Source organism: Marmota flaviventris, chromosome 15, assembly GCF_047511675.1.
Source record: "Marmota flaviventris isolate mMarFla1 chromosome 15, mMarFla1.hap1, whole genome shotgun sequence".
Lineage (NCBI taxonomy): Eukaryota > Metazoa > Chordata > Mammalia > Rodentia > Sciuridae > Marmota > Marmota flaviventris.
Genome location: NC_092512.1, coordinates 69,746,707 through 69,772,975, shown reverse-complemented (window position 1 = coordinate 69,772,975; position 26,269 = coordinate 69,746,707). Strand labels below are relative to the sequence as shown.

The following is a 26,269-nucleotide window of genomic DNA, read 5'->3' as shown; positions in this document are numbered from 1 at the left end:
TCCTATAACTATGTAAATTATCTTATGTTCTGCTCAAGTCCTGCTGCCATTCACAGTGAGAGGGAAGAACTGAATTTCTCATCAGAGAATGCTCAGAAAGATAAAGGGGAAAGTTTATTACTGTTGATATCAATTAATATTTAACAAGTGCTCAATACAGCTTAAAGAGCGGCATAACCTCACTGCAATCCAGAAAAAAAGTAAGGGGAAGAATAATCATGCAGTTTCTAATCATCATTAAATCCTTGATTTTGGATGCCACGATTCCCAAACCTGTCTGTATATCAGTTTCCTAATCCTAAGAGTACCAAATATGCAGGATGAGATCCAAAAATCTGCACCCGCTGTTCTCTTTTTTAATTTCAATATTGGGGATTAAATCCAGGAATGCTCTACCATTGAGCTACATCTCCAGTGCAGACCTTTTTATTTTTTATTTTGAGAGATAGGGTTTTGCTAAATTGCCCAGGATGTCCTCAAACTTGCATTGCCCCTGCCTCAGCCTCCTGATTCACTGAGCTTACAGCCATGTGCCACTGTTCCCAGTTAGAGGAATCTGCATTTTTAACAAGCTTACTCAGGAGATTCAAGTGTGTGTTTAAGTTTTGGGACTGCTCTTGTGCTCCTGAGCAGACTTGTTATGGATGGGAATGAAGGTTCTTGATCACTCTCACCTGTTCTTCTCCAGACTTTTTCTTATTCATTTGATCAGCATTTTATTGAGGGATGACTTTAGACTAGAAGTTGTGCCATGGGCCCATGAGCTTTGGCAACAAGATAGAAGAAGGAAGGACACAGGCCAACTCCCCAGGACCCAGCATCCTCTCTCATTCTTGGCTCAATGAGAGAAGGCTTGGGGTTTCTTTCCTTCAGAAGGGATAGAATCTGTGTGGCTGAACTGCTGTGGAAATAGAGGGCAACTGTGCAACTTCTCCCTTTTATTGTTATTGCTTTTTGCTTTTCTGTCATAGATATTTATGGATCCAACACTTTATGAAGATTAAATGTGTGCTGTGGAGCCAGATTGCTCCAGGTCCAAATGCCACACATGGGCAGTGTGGTGCTAGGCCAAGTTTCCCTGTAACATGGGGCCTCCTAGTGCAGAGAAGGTAACATGAATACATTATATGCCATGTGGTGAAATTAAGGCCCAGGCACAGGCACAGGCAGAGCAGGATGAGGCAAAGGGACAAGACTTCAGTCTCACAGAGCTTGTGTTCTGGTCAGTGAAGACAAAATAAGGTTGGTTGATGATGCTGCCATAAAAATAATAGAACCATGTAATGAGATGAACATTGACCTCAGGGAATGTGTTAGGAGGGAAAAAAGACTCCCTCTACCCTCCTAAATCCCACAACTGCATTTGTGAGATAGGACAACAGGCAGATTAGAAGGAGAAAAGGTATATTAATTGTTTATTTTAATATTTATTCCATTAATGGGAATGCTCAAAAAACGATTGAGATTTGAGGACTTATATAATATCTTAATAGGGTAAGGAGGAAGATGTAGGATACTTACGGGGGAGGGGGATGCAGTAAAGGATTTTTAGAAAAGATGAACAAATCCTTGAAAGAACAGATGGAAGATATATTAAGTTGTGGAAAAGCATGTCTGGGTGTGGTATCAGACTTCCAGTATCCTCTCCTGTGATAGGACTCAATCTTCCCTGGTTGATGAAACTCCCAGGGAAGGGACTAAGGATAATGGAGCTCCTTCTGGAGGATCTATCTTTAGGCAGATAGGGGAGTTCAGAGAAAGATCCTGCCTATATTTACTGTTTTTCAAGTGCCTTTGGCTCAAAATGATCAATATACAAAAGAGGCAGAGTTTGGGGTATCATACCCTCCTTCAGGGCAAATCCACTGAGGAGGGGTACAGGCTCAGTGGAGGCTGCATGGCCAGCCTTGCAAAGATCTGGGGGCAGGGATGAAAGGGTGCATCCCAGACTGAAGGAAGAGTGAGATGAGCTGGATGGTCCAACAGCTGTGAGTAAGGGGAGATGGTGGCTATTGACCCGAATAAACAGGATCAGGAGGCTATAATGGGGACTTAGGGTTTTTGTGAGATGGCAACCATTGGAAGCATTTAGGTATGGGAGATTAATTATTTAATTTACATGTTTAAAATATCCCTCTTGTGCAATTAAAATATCACCTGCACCTACCCAAACCTGAAGCTTAGGTGAGTTTCAGACGAAATTTCAGATTTTTCCATGCATTGATGATACAGGGCCTGGGAACATCAGCAATGTATAAGGTTGCCTCTTCTTCCTTATCATGTGGAAACACTGTCTAAATCTCACCTTTTGAGACAGGGCACTTAGATACAAGTTGCTTCTGCCCCTGCCCTTCTGTTGCCAGGAAGCATGCTGGTAGATGTCAGGCAGGTGGGGGCCCTCTGAACAGCCCCTACCAGGAGGACCTTCCTTCTAGACTCCACTCAGCCCTGTGTCACTGATTTTTTCTTTCTGTCCCAGTTGTGTTTTAAGAGGTTAGGCTTCTGAACTGTGTTTAGTCATCTCCAGTTTGCCTGCAGGCTCAATGTCCAGGACAGCCATCAGCTCATTCAGTTTCTTGGGCTTATTGAGGCAATTTAGTATGTGAGACTTTACTCTGTGACTCACCTGCCATGAGCAAGGACATGCTAGGATCTGTGAGAAAGTAGAGTGGCTTCTCCTCTAGTCTGCTTTGATTTTTCCTGGGGCACTCAAATAAATTCCCTGTGGAGTGAGTTTGTCTGCTTATTCATGCTGTCCCAATCTGATTTAAGATATGTAACAAATACACATAACATACAGATTGGAAAAAGTTGCGAAAGAAAAACTGAGTAGAGACAAAATAGTATAGAAATAAGATCAATTCAAAATGCAGATCCTGAGATCTTTATACTAACTATGGGTGGCTGACAAATTTGTCTCTTTCACATGTAACCTAAGGAGTATCCCTTCCTCTGCCTGCTGTGTGGTCATTATGGCTTGGATATGAGGTGTTCTCCAAAAGCTCCTGTGTTAATGAAGGAATGTTTGGAGGTCAGTGATTTGATTATGAGACTATTATTAATCAGTCTGACCTAGCTTGAATGGGCTAACTGGCTGGTAACTATAAGTAGGCATGGCTGGAGGAGGTGGGTCACTGGGAATGTGTCCTGGAAGGGTGCATCTTCCCTGTGCTGCCCCCATTCTCTTTGCTCCTTGGATGCCAAGTCCTGAGCAATTTTCCTCTGTTGAGCCCTTTGGCCATGATGTCCTGCCTCACCTTGGGCCCAGAGCAATGGATTCAGCCAACCATAGACTATCCTCTGAAATTGTGAACCAAAATAAACATTTCCTTCTCTAAGTTGTTGTTGTCAAGTATTTTGGTCAAACCAATACAAAGAGGACTAACACAGGAATTAATGTCAGTCTCTTTGTCTGATAGATTCATGTGAGACAGTGGTTCTCTGGATCCCAGTCATTGGTGTTTCTGCTCATTCAATCCTACTGGGGACACTGTGAATGGGGCTAGTCAGGTGTTCCTTCCAGAAGTAGGAGGACTGAGGCACACAAAAGATTTTGTGCTTTGGAGTGAGATACAGCTCAGTTTTAATACTACTACTCTACCTAGTAACTGTGTGATATCAAGCAAGTTTGTTAATCTTTCTGACCTTTCATTTCTTCATCATTAATGGGATTAATAAGGCTTATCTTGTGAGGATGAAATGATTTATGTAGACTTGGACATCATAGAGTGCTTCGTAAATGCAGCCTTCAGCATTGCCACTATCTAGAAAAGCATGTCAATTGGCAGTCAAAAACTAATATTTATTGAAAGCCAACTACATTAATATCTGTGTTAGGATTCTTCAGAGAAAGAGAATGATATAATATATATAGAGAGAGAGATGTAAGAGGAGGTTTTATTACAGAGATTGGTTCATATGATAATGAAAGCTGAGAGGCCCAAGAATATGCTGTCTGTAACCTGGAGCACCAGAAATGCTGGTGGTGTACTTCAGTCCAAGATCAAAGGGAGTTAAGGGATAGTATAAGTCCTGGAAGCTGAGCCATGAGCCCTGATGTCCAAGGTCAGGAGAAGATGAACGCCTCAGTGCAAGCAGAGACTTTGCCCTTCCTCTTCCTCTGCCTTTGTGTTCTATTTGGGCCCTTAACAGATTGGTTGATGCTTGCTCATGTTGATTAGGGAATCTTATTTACTCACCCACTGATTCAAATGTTGATTTCTGCTGAAAACACCTCTCAGACACACCCAGAAATAACTTTTTTCCTTCCCACAACTATCTGGATATTCCTTAGTTCTGTCAGATTGACAGATATAATTAACCACCACATTATGCTGTCTTGCTTATCCTCATAACACCTCTGAAGTCAAGGAACTATAGACACAAGGAAGTTAAGGAATTTGCCTTAGCATACTCAACCTCCATCTACTTTGGTTTTTGGATGTTAAAAACAAAAAACAAAAAACAGTGCTTTAAGGAGGAATTTAAATCCTGTCTAGGGAGTACTAATAGTAATATTAATCATAAAAATAAATAACACTTCTTATATGCCTTTTTAATGTAAGACATTGTGTTTAAGCACTTATGTGAATTATTTAACTTATGCCTTTAAAAACTCCTGGCTTAAACATTACTCTTATGCTTGTTTGCTGGCAAAGACACTGAAGCTTAGATTATCTTAGCAAGTACAGAATCCAGAATTTCTAAGAGAAGAATAGGAAACTTTGCTTATTTGTGTATTCAGTAGCTGGTTATTGAATACTTACCATCTCCCAGGCACTGCATTAGGCTCTAAGGATCCCATGGTGTGCAAAACAGATAGGGTCACTGCCTTCATGGAGCCTGGGAAACTTGTGGGGAAGGTAGTCACATCCAATGGGAGGTCATCCAGGCCCAGATCCTGGTCTCCCATATCTAATTCTGGGGTTCCTTCTTTTATACTGTACTAAGGAAGCTATAGGTTGCCTGCCAGCCTAATGGGCCACTGTCTGATGTCCCTTTATTTCTGTAAAAGCCAAATGGAATTTTATCAGAGCCAATGGCCTAATTTTCTGGGGTTTTTTTTTTTGTTTGTTTTTATTTGTTTTAACTATAGAACTCTGTCTTCAAACAGAATCTTTCATATAAGCCTGTCTTTGAAACAGAAGAAGCTGGCACGTTCTGTTTAAAGGCTGGGGATGGGTAACCTGTGTCATCCCCAGTGCTGTTGGGAGGCACCTCCTAGACTCAGGAAAACCTATGTTGAAATGACTGCACTAGATTATCAGCATGATCTATGGATCAGGAGCAGAAAACAGAGGCCAGAAATTTTCAGTGGAGAAATAGGCCCAGTGTGGGAAAACCTTGTCCTTTTGATTTTTTCTTCCTTTGCTTTCACCCCCCCCCCCATTCACATTATAATTTCTCATTAGCATCTTCATATGAAGGTTGACAGGGAAGGTCAGTGTTGTTACTAAATAGCCAGAAAAGGCTTCTTTGGGGGAGGAGTCTGGAAATTGAAATGGGAGATTTTCCACTGATTAAGTTTATCTCTCCCAGCCCAATATCATAGAGAATCAGGAACTGTGGCAAGGTTGAGGTCATTTTTTTTTTTGTTCTGTTATTCTTCACATTTGTTTTACTCTTTTTAGTATACATATGTATGTATATATACCCACATATATATAAAATTAGTATATATGTCTAACATACATACATGTAGAAATATATATACATAGATTTATATGTGTCTATATACACATGTGTATATAGCTACACACACATACATGATATGGATATATACCTAAGCTATATGTGATCCATGCCCATGTCCCATAAGGCACAGTCATGATTGGTAAGAGAGGCTCAGTATTATTGCCAACCTTCTTTTGTTGGTCAGGGATTTAGACCTACTCTAAATAGAAGCCATCCATCTCCATGAATGTGGGATTCACATGCCTCCACATGCTTGGGAGAGCTAGAAAATTTTTACTTCTTAAATTTATATCACCACCTTCTGTTCATTCAACAAAGATTTCTTGATACTTATTAGAGACCAGTATGGTCTGGGAATACAAGAATTAATAACAAAATCGACATAAGGAGCTGAAGTCTACTAGGGACACAGCTGTGTAAACATATAATTAAGTGTCGTGAGATACAATTTGTCCCTTTATATCCATGGGAGATTGGTTCCAGGACCCTGAGTGAATAGTAAAATCTATGAATGCTCAAGTTATTATATAAAATGGTATAGTATTTGCATATAATTTATGTATGTTATCCTGTATGTATTAACTCTATATTACTTATAATACCTAGTAGAATGTAAATTCTTTGAAATACTTGCTATACTGTTGCTTAGGGAATAATGAGAAGAAAAATGTCTATACACATTCAGAATAAATACCAATTTTTTCCCTGAGTAATTTAAACCTGTAATTGGTTGCGCATGTAGAACTCAGGGATGCTGAGCCCATAGAAGTGGAGGGTATGGCTGTGTGAGGGTAGAGAAGGGCCTGTGGTGTCATGGGAAACAGAGGGGAGAATTCTCAACTCTGTTGGGGCTGGGAGAGCAATCAGAGAAGACTTTCCAGGCAACAGGGATTTTGAACTGCGTTTAGAAGGTTGGATGGGAGATGGCCAGGGGTACAAGGACATTGCAGGCAGGACTATGAGTGAAAGGCCAGGAGGCACATAACACACACCATGGTCTGTTTGGGAATTGCTAGTGATGCCATGAGTAGCATAGGTATGTTAGTAGGTTATATTAGGAGGAATACACATGATGAATCTGTATGGGCAGGGCATGGAGGGCTCTAGAGCACCCTTGAAAGAGAGTAGAGGGGGTTTAGCGGGAAAGAGGACTATAGGCAAAGGCCCAGCAGTGGAGTGTAAACTGAGTTGAGGGAACAGATGAAGAGTAATCCTGTGGGCAGCCTTCATGTGTTTAGAGGCACTTTTACTATCCACCTGGCCCAGCCCAGTGGAGTTGGACACATTCTGCAATATCTTCTGTAGCCTCTAGCTTTGATTATTATTATAGTCCATGCATGACCAGGAAGGAATTATACATATGCATTTCCCAGTGGTTTCTGCTAAGCCAAAGAGAAAAGAATATTTGCATTTCTTAAAGAATTGATTGAGATTCTAAAGCCACAGTGGAAAGTTAATAGCAAAACACACAGCTTGAAAGACTTTGCTTTGGGGCATGACGTACAGACCAGATTGACTCTAACTGTGATGCAGTTTTTAATTGTTTATAATGAGACATTTATAGCCACTTGAGGGGCCTTTTGGGTCCTTTGGGGAGGAGAGATGGAGAAGATATCTGTGATTCTAGCTGAAATTAATATATAAACAGACCTCATATGATTTAGAAAGACTCAGATAAGAGAACACAGTTTGTGAGATGAAACTTGTCACATAAATTAAAACTGAATGCAGTGGGGGAAAACTTGGGGAATATACATAGGTTAAGAGTTTTTCACTCCAAATCACTTGCTACAGGAAGTGATTAATAATCATTAATGTTGATTAGGAAATTAGATAACCCTTTTAGGACAATTAATTCATATTTGATTTTGATTTAATAAGCATCATGTTAAGTAAATAGCAACTGTTTCCTTGAAGCTATAGAGCTGGAGATCAACTGCCATGGAATGGTTGGATCTGGATGTCTTATGGAGTCATTAAACTCAATCAATGGGTTGCTACTAAAATCACAATGACAGCACAGGCCAGTTTGACAAGGATTTGGCCAATACTAGACTCAATTATGTTATTCAACACAGGGGAGACTTTTAAAATAGCTAAATTTCCTCCTTGTCGATTCATTCCTCTAAGCACGTGGTTCTGAGATCAACTATGCTATGATTTCTATATATATCTCCCTTAGGCTGGGATTGGTATCTAATATTTGTGCTTCCTTTTGTACTTGGCATTTGTATTTAGCTACTAGGTATCTGTTCTTTCTAGCTGCTATCTGGCTAAAGAAGCCAGATAAAGATCTAAGGTTAAAAACAAAAACAAAAAGAAAGTCATTGTTAAGAGAAGCTGTTTTTTAAAATTTATTTTTTAACTACTAAACAAATATTGTATGTATTTATAGACTACAACATGTTTTGATACATGTATACATTGTAGAATGACTACAAATCAAGCTATTGATTGAACATGTGTATTACCTTACTGTGTTAGTCAGTTTTTTGTCACTGTGACAAAAAGACCTGACATAATCAACTTATAAAGAAGAAAGATTTATTTTGATTCACAGTTTCAGAGGTTTTAATTCATGATCCTTTGACCCAATTTCTTTGGGGCCGGTGGAAAGGCAGTATCATGGTGGAAATATGTGGCAGAAATCTGTTCACCTCATGGCAGCCAGTAAGCACAGAGAGAGACAGGAAGTGTGTGAATTCCTTTCATACTTTAGAATTAACCACTTATCAGATGCACGATTTGTGAATATTTTCTCCCATTCTATAGATTGCCTTTCATTCTGATGATTATTTCCTTTCCTGTGCAGAAGCCTTTTAGTTTGATGTAGTCCCATTTGTCTATTTCTGCTTATTGCCTATACTTTTGGGGTCAGGTCCAAAAAACACGTTTGTCCAGATCAATGTCAAAAACCTTTCTCCTTATGTTTTCTTCTAATAGTTTTATAATTTCAAGTCTTTCTTTTAAGTCATTTGTCCATTTTGAGTTATTTTTGTATATGTGGTGAGATAGGGGTCCAGTTTTATTCTGAAGTAAATATTCAGTTTTTCCAGTACCATTTATTGAAGAGATTGTCTTTACCCCATTTTATATTATTGACATTTTTGTCAAAAACATAAATAATGTGTGGATTTACTTCTGGGCTATCTCATCTGTGCCATTGTCTATGTGTCTTTTTTTTTTTTTTGCCAGTCCCATGCTATTTGGTTATTACATCTTTATAATAGATTTTGAAAGCAGGTAGTGTGATGCCTCTAGTTTTTTTTTATTAATATTGCTTTTTAATTGATTTTTTTTAAAAAAATAAATGACATTACAATTCTTTTTTAAAAATTTTTTATATGTATGTACCTTTATTTTATTTGTTTATTTATATGTGGTGTGAGAATCGAACCCAGTGCCTCACATATGCTAGGCAAGCAAGCATTCTATCACTGAGCCACAGCCTCAGCCCCTACAATTCTTATTACATGTATAAGCAAAAATTTTCATATTTCTGGTTATATATAAGGTACATTGACACCCAATTCATGTCTTCATACATGTACTTTGGACAATGATGTCCATCACATTCCACCATCCTTGCTAATCCCCTACCCCCTCCCTTTCCCTCCCACCCCTCTGCCCTATCTAGGATTCATCTATTCTTCACATGCTCCCCCTCCCTACCCCACTATGAGTCAGTCTTCTTATATCAGAGAAAACATTTGGCATTTGTTTTTTGGGGATTGGCTAACTTCACTTAGCATTATCTTCTCCAATGCCATCCGTTTACCTGCAAATGCCATGATTTTATTCTCTTTTATTGCTGAGTAAAATTCCATTGTGTATATATGCCGCATTTTTTTTATCCATCCATCCACTAAAGGGCATCTAGGTTGGCTCCACAGTTTAGCTACTGTGAATTGTGCTGCTATAAACATTGATGTGGCTGTGTCCCTGTAGTATGCTGTTTTTAAGTTCTTTGGGTATAAACTGAGGAGAAAGATAGCTGGGTCAAATGGTGGCTCCATTCCCAGATTTCCAAAGAATCTCCATACTGCTTTCCATATTGGCTGCACCAATTTGCAGTCCCTCCAGCAGTGTATGAGTGTACATTTTCCCCCAAATCCTCACCAACATTTATTGTTGTTTGTCTTCATAATAGCTGCCATTCTAACTGGAGTGAGATGATATCTTAGAGTAGTTTTGATTTGCACTTCCCTAATTGCTAGAGATGATGAGCATTTTTTCATATATTTGTGATTGATTGTATATTCTCTTCTAAGAAGTGTCTGTTCAGGTCCTTGGCCCATTTGTTGATTGGGTTATTTTTATTTATTATTATTATTTTTTTGGTGCTTAGCTTTTTGAGTTCTTTATGTACCCTAGAGATTAGTGCTCTATCTGATATGTGAGGGGTAAAAATTTTCTCCCAGGATGTAGGCTCTCTGTTCACCTCACATATTATTTCTTTTGCTGAGAAGAAACTTTTTAGTTTGATTCCATCCCGTTTATTGATTCTTGGTTTTAATTGTTGCGCTATAGGAGTCTTATTAAGGAAATTGGGGCCTAATCCCACATGATGAAGATTAGGGCCTATTTTTCTTCTATTAGACACAGAAGTCTCTGGTTTAATTCCTAGGTCCTTGATCCACTTTGAGTTGAGTTTTGTGCATGGTGAGAGATAGGGGTTTAATTTTATTTTGTTGCATATGGATTTCCAGTTTTCCCAGCATCATTTGTGAAGAGGCTATCTTTTCTCCAATGCATGTTCTTGGCACCTTTGTCTAATATAAGATAATTGTAATTTTGTGGGTTAGTCTCTGTGTCCTCTGTTCTCTACCATTGGTCGACCAGTCTGTTTTTGTGCTGATTAGGCATGCTGTTTTTGTTAGTATTACTCTGTAATATAGTTTAAGGTCTGGTATAGTGATGCCACCTGCTTCATTCTTCCTGCTTAGGATTGCTTTAGCTATTCTGGGTCTCTTATTTTTCCAGATGAATTTCATGATTACCTTTTCTATTTCTATGAGGAATGCCATTGGGATTTTGATCAGAATTGTATTAAATCTGTATAGTGCTTTTGGTAGTGGGGTCATTTTGATAATATCAATTCTGCCTATCCAAGAGCAAGGTAGATCTTTCCATCTTCTAAGGTCTTCTTTGATTTCTTTTTTAAGGGTTCTGTAGTTTTCATTGTATAGGTCTTTCACCTCATTCGTTAAGCTGATTCCCAAGTATCTTTTTTTTTTTTTGAGGTTATTGTAAATGGGGTAGTTTTCCTCATTTTCTTCTCAGAGGATTTGTCACTGATATACAGAAATGCTTTTGATTTATGGGTGTTGATTTTATATCCTGCTACTTTGCTGAATTCATTTACTAGAAGTTTTCTGGTGGAGCTTTTTGGGTCTTCTAGGTATAAATCATATCATCATCAAATAGTGCCAATTTAAGTTCTTCTTTTCCTATCTGTATCCCTTTAATTTCTTTCGTCTAATTGCTCTGGCCAGTGTTTCAAAAACTATGTTGAATAGAAGTGGTGAAGGAGGGCATCCTTGTCTTGTTCCAGTTTTTAGAGGGAATGCCTTTAATTTTTCTTCATTTAGAATGATGTTGGCCTGGGGCTTAGTGTAGATAGCCTTTATGATGTTGAGATATGTTCCTGTTACCTCTGTTTTTTTCTAGTGTTTTGAACATGAAAGGGTGCTGTATTTTGTCAAATGCTTTTTCTGCATCTATTGAGATGATCATATGAGTCTTATATTTGAGTCTATTGATGTGATGAATTACATTTATTGATTTCCGTATGTTGAACCACGCTTGCATCCCTGGGATGAATCCCTCTTGATCATGGTGCACCATCATTTTGATATGTTTTTGTATTCAATTTGCCAGAATTTTATTGAGAATTTTTGCATCTATGTTCATTAGAGATATTGGCCTGCAGTTTTCTTTTTTTTTTTTTTTTTGATGTGTCTTTGCCTGGTTTGGGGATCAGGGTGATATTGGGCTCATAGAATGAGTTTGGAAGTGCTGTCTCTTTCTCTATTTGCTGAAATAAATTGTAGAGTATTGGTATTAGTTCTTCTTTAAAGGTGCAGAACTCAGCTGTGTATCCATCCGGTTCTGGGCTTTTCTTGGTTGGTAAGCTTCTGATGGCATCTTCTATTTCGTCACTTGATATTGGTCTGTTTAAATTGTCTATATCTTCCTGATTCAATCTGGGCAAATCATATGACTTAAGAAATTTGTGGATGCCTTCAATGTCTTCTATTTTATTGGAGTATAAGTTTCCAAAATAATTTATTTTCAAAAAATATTTTCTTTGTTGTTGATAGACCTTAATTTATTTACTTATATGTGGTGCTGAGAATTGAATGCAGTGCCTCACACATGTCAGGCAAGTGTGCTACCACTGAACCCCAACCCGAGCCCTTAAGATTGCTTTGATTATTCAGAATCCTTTGTGATTCTATATGAATTTATGGATTTCTTTTTCTATTTCTGTAAAAATGTCATAGAATTTTGATAGAGATTACACTGAATCTGTAGATTGCTTTGGACAGTATAAATATTTTAATGATGTGAATTCTTCCAACATGTGAAAATGGGATATTATTCCACTTATTTGTGTCTTCTTCAATTTCTTTTATCAATGTGCTACAGTTTTCAGTGTACAGCTACTTCATCTTCTCCGTTAAATTTATTCCTAATATTTTACTTTGTTCGAAGCTGTCCTAAATAGAATTATCTTCTTGATTTCTTTTTCAGGTGGTTCATTATAAATGTACAAACTTGCTACTGATTTTTGTATGTTGATTTTATATTCTATATCTTTACTGAATTTGTTTATTAGTTCTAATAATTTTGTAGTTGGCATCTTTAGGGTTTTCTTTATATAAGATCATACCATCTGTGAACAGGGACAATTTAACTTCCTTCATTCCAATTTGGAGGCCTTTTATTTTAGAGTAATTTAAGATGGTCATAATTTTTTGCAAGTAATTTATTAATCTTGTGAATTATACTAACAAACTTCCTAATAATGAATCCTTGCAATTCTGGGGTAAAGCTTGCTTTTTAAATGTTGTATATTCAATAACTATATTGCTGATTTCATTTTCCCCTATTTCACATAAGAATGTTTATAATTATGTTCCTTACTGAGAACCTTACTGAGAATGACTTATAGTTGTGAATGAGCATATATATATGTATATGTACATGTGCAATTTTTATCTAATTATGGTGTCAATCATAGGCTAGATTAGCAGGATGGTTGAGAGGTTTCTTGTTTATGCTCTAAAATGATATGAATATCATAAATTAGTCTATTTCTCAAAGAATTTGTAGAACTCATCTCCAATCTATTGGCCTTAAAGCCTTTTTAATTAGGGCATTTTCATTTTACTCAATAGTTACTTATTTGTGTGGGTTTCTACCGTTTTTGAATTAATTTTTATAATTTTTTTTACTTAAAAATTATCTCCTTAAGATTTTCAGATTTGTTTCTACAAAATTTTACATAGTAATTTCTTATAATTCTAACATCTTCCTACATATCTCCGTTTGTTATTGTTATGGTTAGGTACAAAGTGTCCCCTAAAATCTCATGTTTGAGATAATGTAAGAACTTTTATAGGTAAAAATATTAGATCATGAGAGTTATAAACTAATCAATGGATTAATCCCCTGATAGGGATTACCTGAGTGATAAAATTGTCAGTTAGGATATGGCTGGAGGAGGTGGGCCATTGAGGGTATGCCTTTGGGGTTTATATTTTGTCCCTGGGGAGTGGAGCTCACTCTCTGCTTCCTGGTGATAATGTCCTCAGCTGTTTTTCTTCTTCACCCCCTTCTACCATGATATTCTGCTTTGCTTTGGGCTCAATTGGACTTGACTGTCTATGGGCTGAGAACTTTAAAACTGTGAGCACCAAATAAACTTTTCCTCCTCTAAAATTGGTCTTGTAAGAATTTTTGGTCACAATGGTAAAAAAGCTGACTGATAGTTATTATATTCTATTTTAAATTTTAATATTTTAATTTACCACTTTTCTTTTTTTGTCATTGAAACTGACAAAAGTTTAGGTATTTCATTTGCCTTTTGAAAGAACAGGCTTTTGGTTTTCTTGATCATGTTTACTCTTCTGTTTTTCATTCCATTATTTTTCCCTGTTATGCTTCTTTATTCCTTCTTTATACTTCTATTGATATTCATCTTGTTGTGTTCCTAGTTGTGAGTTTTATTTTCTAATATATAATAGTTTTAAAAAGCAAAATGTATTCTCTTTTGTGATGCATAAGGTGATTTTTATTCTTATGTTGATCTTGTTAGTTGTGTTATTCAAGTAGTCTTCAATCATACTTTTGTATGCATGGTTTTACAACTTATGAGAGAGCATTTTAGTTCTCTATGAAAGCACTTTTGTTTTTTGTTTTCTCAAGTATTTCCGTAAATATTTAAGTGTAAAGTTGGCAAGAGTTGTGAGAGAATCTATTTATTAGCCAGATGTTATTAAAAAGTCCATTTGGTGAGATACTTTAAAATATTTTAATTAGTACATTACTGTTACACATAATAATGGGGTTCGTTTTGACATACTTGTATGGAATATAATTTGTTCCATTTCAATCCCCATCACTTCCACTTTCTCTTTTCTCTCTCAGTCCTCTCCTTTACTAGCTTCTGTTTATTTGCTGCTTTTTTAAAAAAATTGGTGCTTTATGGACATACATAAAGGTAGAATTCACTGTGGTATATTCTTGGTTTTATTTCTTGAGCTTTAGGGGTCTTTTTAAGGAACTTGGTGCCTGTGCCAGTATGTTGGAGTGTTGACCTTATGTTTTTTCTAGTAAGTTGCAAAGTTTCTGGTCTAATTCCTAGGTCTTTGATATGCTTCAAGTTTACTTTTATGCAGGGTAAGAGATAAGGATCTAGTTTCATTCTCCTATATCTGGATATCCAATTTTTCCAGCACTATTTTATTAAAAAATTGATCTTTTCTTGAACATATGCTTTTGGTTGAGTATCAGATGACTATATCTCTGTGAGTTTTTCTCTGTGTCTTCTTTTCTATTTCATTGATCTTCATGTATGTTTCAATGTCAATACCGTAGTGCTTTTGTTACTGTAGCTCTGTAGTATAATTCAATATCAGTATAATTTTGATTCCTCTAGTATTGCTCTTCTTGCTCAGGCTTGCCTTGGCTATTTGGGGTCTTTTATCCTTCCATATGTACTTTAGGACTGTTTTTTTTTTTTTTTAGTTCCGTGAAGAATGTCACTGGTATTTTAAAGAGAATTGGATTAGATCTGTATATTACTTTTGATAACATGGACATAAACAAGACTGATAAACCCCTTGTTAAACTAGCCAAAAGAAAGTGAGAGAAGACCTAAGTCAACAAAATTAGAGATGAAAAAGGAGATATTATCATAGACATTTCTGAAATACAGAGGATCACTAGGAACTGTTTTGGAAATTCATACTCCAATAAACTGGAAAAATTTAGAAGATATTGACAGATTTCTAGGCACATATAACCTACCCAAATTGAACCAAGAGGATATAGAAAACAGACAGATTAGTATCAAGGAATAAGATTGAAGCAGCCATTAAAAGTCTTCCAACATAAAAAGCCCAGGACCAGCTATATTGTCAGCTGAGTTCTATCAGACCAGTAAAGAAGGACTAATGTCTATCCTCCGATTATTCCACGAGACAGAAAGGGAGGGAATGCTGTCAAATTTGTTCTATGAAGCCAGTACCAGACTTGGTACCAAATCCAGACAAAGACACATCAAAGAAAGAAAACTACAGACCGATATCCTTAATAAAATGTTAGTTTTTAAAATAAACTATAAATTAATATTAAATAATAAAATATTAATTAATAAATACTAGAAAGCCACATTTAAAAACACAAGAATATTGTACAAGTGTATTTCATCCTAGGGATGCAAGTTTGATTCAATGTATGCAAAGTATAATTAATACTTAAATAGAATTAAAAACAAGAATTACACGATCATCTCAATAGGTGCAGAAAAAGCCTTTGACCAAATCCGGTACTCTTCCATATTAAAAATGCTGGAGGCACTAACGAACCTACCTCAGCATTATAAAGGCTATATACAACAATCCCAAAGCCAGCATCATACTGAACAGAGAAAAACCCCAAAGCATATTCTCAAAAATCAGGAAGTAGATAAGGGATATCCATTGTTATCACTCCTATTCAATATAGTTATTGAAACTCTAGCTAAAGCATGCAAGAGAAGAAAATTAAAGGATACAAATAGAAAAAGAAGAAGTCAAATATTTGTTTGCTGATGACATGATCCTATATGTAGAAGATCCAAAATACTATATCAGAAGACTTCTAGAGCTAATAAACAAATAGAACAAATAGCTGGGTACAAGATCAACACACAAAAATCAATAGCTTTCCTATACTCCAATAATTAATATACTGAGAAAGAAATCAGGAAAAACATTCCATTCATAATAATCTAAACAAATAAACAACAACAAAAATAAATCTAACCAAGGAAGTGAAAGACCTCTATAAAACCAGAACACCGGAGAAGGAAATGAAGATTTCTGAAGACGAAAATACCTCCTTGTATAGGCAGAATTAATATTGTCAAATGGCCATACTACCACTTGCAAGATACCGTTTTAGTAAATCTATAGACATTGCTATTTTACCTAGGAGTGGTTTCTGCTAAACCTTGCCAATTCTTTCGTTTTAATGAATCACATCAGTGTCGTATTAATAACTTTATCTCTACCTTGGCATCCCACCATGCAGTTATGACAACTTGTAATTTTTGTCTTTTTACCTTTCCTTAATTACATATTTTTTTTTTTATTGTTTTTATTGTTGGCTGTTCAAAACATTACATAGTTCTTGATATATCATATTTCACAATTTGATTCAAGTGGGTTATGAGCTCCCATTTTTACCCCATATACAGATTGCAGAATCACATCAGTTACACATCCATTGATTTACATATTGCCATACTAGTGTCTGTTGTATTCTGCTGTCTTTCCTATCCTCTACTATCCCCCCTCCCCTCCCCTCCCCTCCCCTCCCCTCCCCTCTTCTCTCTCTGCCCCCTTTACTGACATTCGTTTGTCCCCCTTGTATTATTTTTCCCCTTCCCCTCACTTCCTCTTGTATGTACTTTTGTATACCTCTGAGGGTCTCCTTCCATTTCCCTGCATTTTCCCTTCTCTCTCCCTTTCCCTCCCACCTCTCATCCCTGTTTAATGTTAATCTTCTTCTCATGCTCTTCGACCCTACTCTGTTCTTAGCTACTCTCCTTATATCAAAGAAGACATTTGACATTTGTTTTTTAGGGATTGGCTAGCTTCACTTAGCATAATCTGCTCTAATGCCATCCATTTCCCTGTAAATTCTATGATTTTGTCATTTTTTAATGCAGAGTAATACTCCATTGTGTATAAATGCCACATTTTTTTTATCCATTCATCCATTGAAGGGCATCTAGGTTGGTTCCACAGTCTAGCTATTGTGAATTGTGCTGCTATGAACATCGATGTAGCAGTGTCCCTGTAGCATGCTCTTTTTAGGTCTTTAGGGAATAGACCGAGAAGGGGAATAGCTGGGTCAAATGGTGGCTCCATTCCCAGCTTTCCAAGAAATCTCCATACTGCTTTCCAAATTGGCTGCACCAATTTGCAGTCCCACCAGCAATGTACAAGTGTACCCTTTTCCCCACATCCTCGCCAGCACTTGTTGTTGTTTGACTTTATAATGGCTGCCAATCTAACTGGAGTGAGATGGTATCTTAGGGTGGTTTTGATTTGCATTTCTCTGACTGCTAGAGATGGTGAGCATTTTTTCATGTACTTGTTGATTGACTGTATGTCCTCCTCTGAGAAGTGTCTGTTCAGGTCCTTGGCCCATTTGTTGATTGGGTTGTTTGTTCTCTTATTGTCTAATTTTTTGAGCTCTTTGTATACTCTGGATATTAGGGCTCTATCTGAAGTGTGAGGAGTAAAGATTTGTTCCCAGGATGTAGGCTCTCTATTTACCTCTCTTATTGTATCTTTTGCTGAGAAAAAACTTTTTAGTTTGAGTAAGTCCCATTTGTTGATTCTAGTTATTAACTTTTGTGCTATGGGTGTCCTATTGAGGAATTTGGAGCCCGACCCCACCGACTGTAGATCGTAGCCAACTTTTTCTTCTATCAGACGGCGCGTCTCTGATTTGATATCAAGCTCCTTGATCCATTTTGAATTAACTTTTGTGCATGGCGAGAGAAAGGGATTCAGTTTCATTTTGTTGCATATGGATTTCCAGTTTTCCCAGCACCATTTGTTGAAGATGCTATCCTTCCTCCATTGCATGCTTTTAGCCCCTTTATCAAATATAAGATAGTTGTAGTTTTGTGGATTGGTTTCTGTGTCCTCTATTCTGTACCATTGGTCCACCCGCCTGTTTTGGTACCAGTACCATGCTGTTTTTGTTACTATTGCTCTGTAATATAGTTTGAAGTCTGGTATCGCTATACCGCCTGATTCACACTTCCTGCTTAGCATTGTTTTTGCTATTCTGGGTCTTTTATTTTTCCATATGAATTTCATGATTGCTTTCTCTATTTCTACAAGAAATGCCGTTGGGATTTTGATTGGCATTGCATTAAACCTATAGAGAACTTTTGGTAATATCGCCATTTTGATGATGTTAGTTCTGCCTATCCATGAACAGGGTATATTTTTCCATCTTCTAAGATCTTCTTCTATTTCTCTCTTTAGGGTTCTGTAGTTTTCATTGTATAAGTCTTTCACCTCTTTTGTTAGGTTGATTCCTAAGTATTTTATTTTTTTTGAAGATATTGTGAATGGAGTGGTTGTCCTCATTTCCATTTCAGAGGATTTGTCGCTGATATACAGGAATGCCTTTGATTTATGCGTGTTGATTTTATATCCTGCCACTTTGCTGAATTCATTTATTAGCTCTAATAGTTTCTTTGTAGACCCTTTTGGGTCTGCTAGGTATAGAATCATGTCATCTGCAAATAGTGATAATTTAAGTTCTTCTTTTCCTATTTTGATGCCTTTAATTTCTTTCGTCTGTCTAATTGCTCTGGCCAGTGTTTCGAGAACTATGTTGAACAGAAGTGGTGAGAGAGGGCATCCCTGTCTTGTTCCAGATTTTAGAGGGAATGCCTTCAATTTTTCTCCATTCAGAATGATGCTAGCCTGAGGCTTAGCATAGATTGCTTTTACAATATTGAGGTATGTTCCTGTTATCCCTAGTTTTTCTAGAGTTTTGAACATAAAGGGATGCTGTACTTTGTCGAATGCTTTTTCCGCATCTATCGAGATGATCATATGGTTCTTATTTTTAAGTCTATTGATGTGGTGAATAACATTTATTGATTTCCTTATATTGAACCAGCCTTGCATCCCAGGGATGAATCCTACTTGATCATGGTGCACAATTTTTTTGATGTGCCTTTGTATCCGAGTGGCCAGAATTTTATTGAGGATTTTTGCATCTAGGTTCATTAGAGATATTGGTCTGTAGTTTTCTTTCTTTGAAGTGTCTTTGTCTGGTTTAGGTATCAGGGTGATGTTGGCCTCGTAGAATGAATTTGGAAGTTCTCCCTCTTTTTCTATTTCCCGAAGTAGCTTGAAAAGTATTGGTATTAGTTCCTCTTTAAAGGTTTTGTAAAACTCTGCTGTATACCCATCCGGTCCTGGGCTTTTCTTAGTTGGTAGTCTTTTGATGGTTTCTTCTATTTCCTCAATTGATATTGGTCTGTTTAGGTTGTCTATATCCTCCTGACTCAATCTGGGCAGATCATATGACTTAAGAAATTTATCTATGCCTTCACTATCTTCTAATTTATTGGAGTATAAGGATTCAAAATAATTTTTGATTATCTTCTGTATTTCTGAAGTGTCTGTTGTGATATTGCCTCTTTCATCCCGTATGTTAGTGATTTGAGTTCTCTCTCTTCTTCTCTTCGCTAGCATGGCTAAGGGTCTGTCGATTTTGTTTATTTTTTCAAAGAACCAACTTTTAGTTTTGTCAATTTTTTCAATTGTTTCTTTTGTTTCGATTTCATTGATTTCAGCTCTGATTTTAATTATTTCTTGCCTTCTACTTCTTTTGCTGTTGTTTTGCTCTTCTTTTTCTAGGATTTTGAGATGAAGTATGAGATCATTTATTTGTTGGTTTTTTCTTTTTTTAAGGAATGAACTCCAAGCAATGAATTTTCCTCTTAGAACTGCTTTCAATGTGTCCCATAGATTCCGATATGTTGTGTCTGTGTTTTCATTAATCTCTAAGAATTTTTTAATTTCCTCCTTGATGTCTTCTATAACCCATTGATCATTCAGTAACCTATTGTTCATTCTCCAAGTGATATATTCTTTTTCCTTCCTTCTTTTATCGTTGATTTTCAGTTCCATTCCATTATGATCAGATAGGATGCATGGTATTATCTCTACTCCTTTGTATTGTCTAAGAGTTTCCCTGTGACATAATATATGATCTATTTTTGAGAAGGATCCATGTGCTGCTGAGAAAAAAGTGTAACTGTTTGATGTTGGGTGGTATATTCTATATATGTCAATTAAGTCTAGGTTATTAATTGTGTTATTGAGTTCTATGGTTTCCTTATTCAACTTTTGTTTGGAAGATCTGTCCAGTGGTGAGAGAGGTGTGTTGAAGTCTCCCATGATTATTGTATGGTGGTCTATTAGACTCTTGAACTTGAGAAGAGTTTGTTTGATGAACATAGCTGCACCATTGTTTGGGGCATATATATTTATGATTGTTATGTCTTGTTGGTGTATGGTTCCCTTGAGCAGTATGTAGTGTCCCTCTTTATCCCTTTTGATTAACTTTGGCTTAAAATCTATTTTATTTGATATGAGTATGGATACTCCTGCTTGTTTCCGAAGTCCATATGAGTGATATGATTTTTCCCAACCTTTCACCTTCAGCCTATGTATGTCTTTTCCTATCAAATGCGTCTCCTGTAGGCAGCATATTGTTGGGTCTTGTTTTGTGATCCATTCTACTAGCCTGTGTCTCTTGATTGGTGAGTTTAAGCCATTAACATTTAGGGTTATTATTGAGATATGGGTTGTTCTTCCAGCCATATTTGTTTATTTATGTTACTAAACATGGTTTGTTTTCCACTTTGATTATTTTCCCCCCTTTAGTGTCCTACCTCCCACTGTTGGTTTTCATTGTTATTTTCCATTTCCTCTTCCTGTAATGTTTTGCCAAGGATGTTTTGAAGAGATGGTTTTCTAGCTGCAAATTCTTTTAACTTTTGTTTATCGTGGAAGGTTTTAATTTCATCTTCCATCCTGAAGCTTAATTTCGCTGGAAACACAATTCTTGGTTGGAACCCATTTTCTTTCAGTGTTTGAAATATGTTATTCCAGGATCTTCTAGCTTTCAGAGTCTGTGTTGAAAGATCAGCTGTTATCCTGATTGGCTTACCCCTAAATGTGATCTGCTTCCTTTCTCTTGTAGCTTTTAAAATTCTCTCCTTATTCTGTATGTTGGGCATCTTCATTATAATGTGTCTAGGTGTGGGTCTCTTATGATTTTGCACATTCGGCGTCCTGTAGGCTTCTAGGATTTGGGGTTCTGTCTCATTCTTCAAGTCTGGGAAGTTTTCTCGAATTATTTCATTGAATAGATTGCTCATTCCTTTGGTTTGAAACTCTGTTCCTTCCTGTATCCCAATGACTCTTAAATTTGGTCTCTTGATGTTATCCCATATTTCTTGGATGTTCTGCTCATGGTTTCTTAACAGTCTTGCTGAGCTGTCTATGTTCTTTTCAAGTTGAAATACTTTATCTTCATTGTCTGATGTTCTGTCTTCTAAGTGTTCTACTCTGCTGGTAGTATTCTCAATTGAGTTTTTAAGTTGGCTTATTGCTTCCTGCATTTCTAGGATTTCTGTTTGTTTGTTTTTTATAACCTCTATTTCCCTGTATAGTTGATCTTTTGCTTCTTGGATTTGTTTATGTAATTCATTGTTGAAGTGATCTTTCATTGTCTGATTTTGCTGTCTGATGTCTTCCTTGAGACTCCAGATCATCTGAAGCATGTATATCCTGAATTCTTTATCTGACATTCCATCAGCTGCAGCTATTACCTCTTCTAAAGTTGAGTTGACCTGCAATGCTTGTGGTCCTTTCTTTCCTTGTCTCTTCATACTGTTCGCGTTCCTTTCTTCTTGGTGAAACTGTTGTGCTATTGAATTTTCCCCCTATATATTTATATTGGTCTTGTATAGTTGCAAAGTCTCCCTCGCAGGCACGGGCGGCGGCTCTGCCCCTCCGCCAATTGGGGCAATGTGCCTACCACGCCGGCAGGCCGCTGGGCCTGCTCTGCCAGTCGGTAGCAGGTCCGCCGTCCTTGCAGGCGCGGGCGGCGGCTCTGTCCCTCTGCGGGCCGCTAGGCTTGTTCTGTCGGTGGTCGCCGTTCTGCCTACTTTGCAGGCGCAGGCAGCGGCACTGCCCCTCTGCAGGCCTCTGAGGCTGTACTGCCAGTGGGTCGCAGGTCCGCCTACTTTGCAGGCGTGGGCGGGGGGGCGGCTCTACCCTTCCTCAGGCCACTGGGCCTGTTCTGTCTCTCGGTTGCAGGTCTGACCTGTTCTGATGGTGGTCTCAGTTCCGACTACCTTGCAGGCGCGGGGGGGAGGGGGCGGCTCTGCCTCTCAGCAGGCCGCTGCTCCTCTTCTGCCGGTGGGTCGCAGGCCCGCCTACCTTGCAGGAGTGATTGGAAGCTCTGTCCCGCCGCGGGCCACTGGGCCTTTTCTGTCGGTGGTCACCCTTCCCCTACCTGGCAGGCGAGGGGGGTGGGGGGCGGCTCTGCCCCTCAGCAGGCCGCTGGGCCCGCTCTGTGTTTGGTCCCAGTTCCCTCTACTATGCCAGCGCAGGGGGAGGGGGCGGCTCAGCCTCTCAGCAGGCGGCTGCTCCTCTTCTGCCGGTGGGTCGCAGGCCCGCCTACCTTGCAGGAGTGATTGGAAGCTCTGTCCCGCCGCGGGCCACTGGGCCTTTTCTGTCTGTGGTCACCCTTCCCCTACCTGGCAGGCGAGGGGGGTGGGGGGCGGCTCTGCCCCTCAGCAGGCCGCTGGGCCCGCTCTGTGTTTGGTCCCAGTTCCCTCTACTATGCCGGCGCAGGGGGAGGGGGCGGCTCAGCCTCTCAGCAGGCGGCTGCTCCTCTTCTGCCGGTGGGTCGCAGGCCCGCCTACCTTGCAGGAGTGATTGGAAGCTCTGTCCCGCCGCGGGCCACTGGGCCTTTTCTGTCGGTGGTCACCCTTCCCCTACCTGGCAGGCGAGGGGGGTGGGGGGCGGCTCTGCCCCTCAGCAGGCCACTGGGCCTGCTCTGTGATTGGTCCCAGTTCCGTCTACTATGCCAGCGCAGGGGGAGGGGGCGGCTCAGCCTCTCAGCAGGCGGCTGCTCCTCTTCTGCCAGTGGGTCGCAGGCCCGCCTACCTTGCAGGAGTGATTGGAAGCTCTGTCCCGCCCTGGGCCACTGGGCCTTTTCTGTCGGTGGTCACCCTTCCCCTACCTGGCAGGCGAGGGGGGTGGGGGGCGGCTCTGCCCCTCAGCAGGCCGCTGGGCCTGCTCTGTCTTTGGTCCCAGTTCCCTCTACTATGCCGGCGCAGGGGGAGGGGGCGGCTCAGCCTCTCAGCAGGCGGCTGCTCCTCTTCTGCCGGTGGGTCGCAGGCCCGCCTACCTTGCAGGAGTGATTGGAAGCTCTGTCCCGCCGCGGGCCACTGGGCCTTTTCTGTCTGTGGTCACCCTTCCCCTACCTGGCAGGCGAGGGGGGTGGGGGGCGGCTCTGCCCCTCAGCAGGCCGCTGGGCCTGCTCTGTCTTTGGTCCCAGTTCCCTCTACTATGCCAGCGCAGGGGGAGGGGGCGGCTCAGCCTCTCAGCAGGCGGCTGCTCCTCTTCTGCCGGTGGGTCGCAGGCCCGCCTACCTTGCAGGAGTGATTGGAAGCTCTGTCCCGCCCTGGGCCACTCTTAATTACATATTTTTGAGGTACAACTTTTTTATTCTTTTAATTATCTGAATCTAAAGACCCAGAGCATTGTGCTAAAAAATATTCTTTTTATTTTCTCTTTACTCTGTCTTATGACCACACCTGAGAGCACTGATGAAAGGTGATTTTCTTTTTCTCCTCTCTCTCTTCCCTTTTCTTCCCTTCATATTTATTTGTTTGTTTTAGTATTATGGGAGCTTAATTATTAAACAATAGTTGCTTTTTCCAATCTTGCAAGATAGATGGTGAAAAGGCTGAGAAGCTGGACACTAAGGAGAAGAAACCTGGAGCCAGGAAGGCTAATGCTGTTGGCATGGTTAGAAAGGGTGACCCTAAGGCTAAGAAACCCCAAGTGGGAAGCCCCACTGCAACCAAAATCCTTTCCTGGTTAGAGAAATTGGCAGATACTCCTGATCCTCTATCTATTCCCCAAAGCCCAAGTATAAGGGGGAAGTAATCAGCTGCTAAATCCAAGGTTGGAAAGAAGAAAAATGAGAAGGTTCTTGCTGCTGTCATAAAACTAACCGGTAGTGACAAGAATGGTGGTACCCGATCAAACTAAAAAGTTTCTTCAAAGCAAAAGAAACAATCTGTGAAGTGAACAGAGAGCCTACATCCTGGGAGCAAACTTTTACCCCTCACACATCAGATAGAGCACTAATCTCTAGGGTATGTAAAGAACTCAAAAAGCTAAACACCAAAAAACAAAACAAAACAAAACAAAACAAAACAAAAACAACAACAACAACAAAAAAACCACAAATAACACAATCAACAAATGGGCCAAAGATCTGAATAGACACTTCTCAGAAGGGGATATACAATCAGTCAACAAATATATGAAAAAAGGCTCAGCATCTCTAGCAATTAGAGAAGTGCAAATCAAAACTACTCTAAGATATCATATCACTCCAGTCAGAATGGCAGCTATTATAAAGACAAACAACAATAAGTGTTGGTGAGGATTTGGGGGAAAAGGTACACTCTTACACTGCTGATGGGACTGCAAATTGGTGCAGCCAATATGGAAAGCAGTATGGAGATTCCTTGGAAATCTGGGAATGGAACCACCATTTGACCCAGCTATCCTTCTCTTCGGTTTATACCCAAAGGACTTAAAAACAGCATACTACAGGGACACAGCCATATCAATGTTTATAGCAGCACAATTCACGATAGCTAAACTGTGGAGCCAACCTAGATGCCCTTCAATAGATGAATGGATTAAAGAAATGTGGCATATATACACAATGGAATTTTACTCAGCAATAAAAGAGAATAAAATCATGGCATTTGCAGGTAAATGGATGGCGTTGGAGAAGATAATGCTAAGTGAAGTTAGCCAATCCCAAAAAACAAATGCCAAATGTTTACTCTGATATAAGGAGGCTGACTCACAGTGGGGTAGGGACGGGGAGCATGTGAAGAATAGATGAATTCTAGATAGGGCAGAGGGGTGGGAGGGAAAGGGAGGGGGCAGGGGATTAGCAAGGATGGTGGAATGTGATGGACATCATTATCCAAAGTACATGTATGAAGACACAAATTAGGTGTCAACATACTTTATATACAGAGTTATGAAAAATTGTGGTATATATGTGTAATAAGAATCATAATGCATTCTGCTGTCATTTTTAAAAAATCAATAAAAAAAAAGAATGGTGGTACCCAGTGAGTAAACTTTGCAAAATGCCTAGATGCTATCCTATTGAAGATGTGCCATGGAAGCTATTGAGCCATGGCAAAACCCCCCTCAGTCTGCATGTGAGAAAACTGAGAGCCAGCATCACTGCTGGGACTAGCATCACTTCTGGGATCATTCTCAGTGGGCCCACAGAGGCAAGAGGGTGGTTTTCCTGAAGCAGTCTTGCAGGGACTTGCTACTTGTGGCTGGACCTCTTTCCCTCAATCAAGTTCCTCTGTGTAGAACACGAAATTTGTTATCATCACTTCCACAAAGATTGATAACAGCAATGTGAGAATCCCAAACCACCTTACAAATGTTTACTTCACGAAGGAGCTGCAGAAGCCAGACATGAGGAAGGTGAGATCTTTGACCCAGAGAAAGAAATATGAGATTACAGGGCAGTGCAAGGTTGGTCAGAAAGCAGTGGACTCACAAATTTTACCCCAAATCAAGAGCTACTCCTCAGCTCTAGGGCAACATGTGATTGATTTTCTCTAACAAATGGAATTTATCCTCACAAATTCGTGCTCTACATTTCTTACCAAGAACTTAATTAAATAACTAATACATTTAGGTCAACATATCTTATTAACTTTTATTGACTTGAGTGCTATATTTTGAGGCTTTCAGTTTTGTTAATTTTTATGTTTTATTGTTTCCACATAAGAATTCATGATACAATCATAATAGTTCAAATAAAGTATACATACTCATTATTATTTTTAGATAACGAGGAACTACAGTTTGCTACAGCATGTATTATCAGCATTTCCCTAATTAATATTTGGTGACTATTTTATTGAAATTAGTGTGTGACAGTCTCTCCTATTTTATGAAGT

General features: G+C 39.0%; 1 pseudogene; it reads left to right on the top strand.

The window, feature by feature from the left end:
- Nucleotides 1–1,085: 1,085 nt before the first annotated feature.
- On the top strand, nucleotides 1,086–25,928 carry LOC114090607 (large ribosomal subunit protein eL6 pseudogene; annotated as a pseudogene).
- Nucleotides 25,929–26,269: the final 341 nt, after the last annotated feature.